Genomic DNA, 1429 nt, shown 5'->3' with positions numbered 1-1429 from the left:
CCCGGTCCGGGAAGATCCCACATGCCACGGAGCGGCTGGGCCCGTGAGCCATGGCCGCTGAGCCTGCGCGTCCGGAGCCTGTGCTCCGCAACGGGAGAGGCCACAACAGTGAGAGGCCCGCGCACCGCAAACAAAACAAAACAAAACAAAAAGTGGGAAATGGTCACAGAAAGTCCAATCGGACTTCAGAAAGTATAAGAAAATTAGTTTCCATTTTCACATGACCTAAAACTCTCTATACAATTAAAGGTCATCACCAAAACAGTGTCCAGGTTCTTTAAACAGAAAGCTTGCTTATGTTTATAAACTTGCTTTTTTTTTTTAATGAAAATAAGCTTTATTACATCGAGTAATAAATACAAAGATGCAAACAGTTCCATTTTCTTCCAGATCTTTGGATCAACTTACAGGAAAGGCAGAACTGAAATCTACATACAGTCTCGGGAAAAATTTCGGGGATCCTTTTTGGGTTTGTTTGGGAGGTTGCTCTTTCTTCTGTATGTATAACTTGTGCATTTTAAAAATCGACTTCAGAGCACTAATAGTCATGCAAATGCTTAAGCAAAAAAGAATTTACGATAAGCAGAATCTATAGTGTATGGGAAACGAGGGGACCAGCTACTAGTTAAGTGTGCTGTCAAGTCCGCACTACAAAAAAAACCCTTCAAGTTGTATCAGCTTATGAAAAGGATCAAAGAACAATTCGGGTAACATAAATGTATTCAAAAGAGGAGAGCGAGACACTGGTATCTTGGAGACAAACTAGTTTGCTGTAAGATAGGTAATTTTTACGTGCATCTTTTGAATCAATGCTTTAAAAAACAACAACAAACACCTGGGTAGTTCCTAACTATTTAAAATGTAACTCCCAATCAACTGCAAAATCTTTCCTCAATCTTACAGACTGTAGATTCGGAGCCTAGTGAACCATGGGAGGGGCAGGGGGAGGAGAAACCAAACTGTTACCATTTTGAAAACGAAAGTTTCGTCTGAACAGGGGAGATGAACTGTAACTTCTCTCCGAAGATGGAAAACCGTCCAGGCTCACAAGGCAGCTACGACCTGGCATTCCGTTCCTTTTCAGCCAAGCACTCCCGCACCAATCCTCGAGCGTGGATGATGCCTCGTTTTAGTCTCTCCATCGCGCTCTTGCTGCCCGCGTAGGTGGGTCTGATCTCTTTCCCCAGCTCTTCGATGATGGCCAACAGCTCAGCGTATTTGCTCTGGGGCACCTGGCTGTTCCCAGTTCCCTGGGTGTAGCCTAGAGATGGCGGCCCGTAGTCAGCAGCTGGCGGTACTGTGAAGACGTCACCATACTGGTGGAGGGCGGGTGGACACTCCCAGCGGCGTTGAGGGAGGTGGCGGGCATGTGCGCGGTAAAGTTCGGTTTGTAAGACATTCCCCCGAGCGGCGGGGCGCACCGGGGCGC

The 1429-nt window shown here is 46.5% G+C and overlaps 1 pseudogene; it reads right to left on the bottom strand.

The window, feature by feature from the left end:
• Positions 1-523: 523 nt before the first annotated feature.
• On the bottom strand, positions 524-1429 carry LOC132418026 (cyclin-dependent kinase 2-associated protein 1 pseudogene; annotated as a pseudogene).

Source organism: Delphinus delphis, chromosome X (assembly GCF_949987515.2).
Source record: "Delphinus delphis chromosome X, mDelDel1.2, whole genome shotgun sequence".
Taxonomy (NCBI): domain Eukaryota; kingdom Metazoa; phylum Chordata; class Mammalia; order Artiodactyla; family Delphinidae; genus Delphinus; species Delphinus delphis.
Note: the sequence above shows the minus strand (reverse complement) of the source record. Positions and strands in the feature narration are given on the sequence as shown.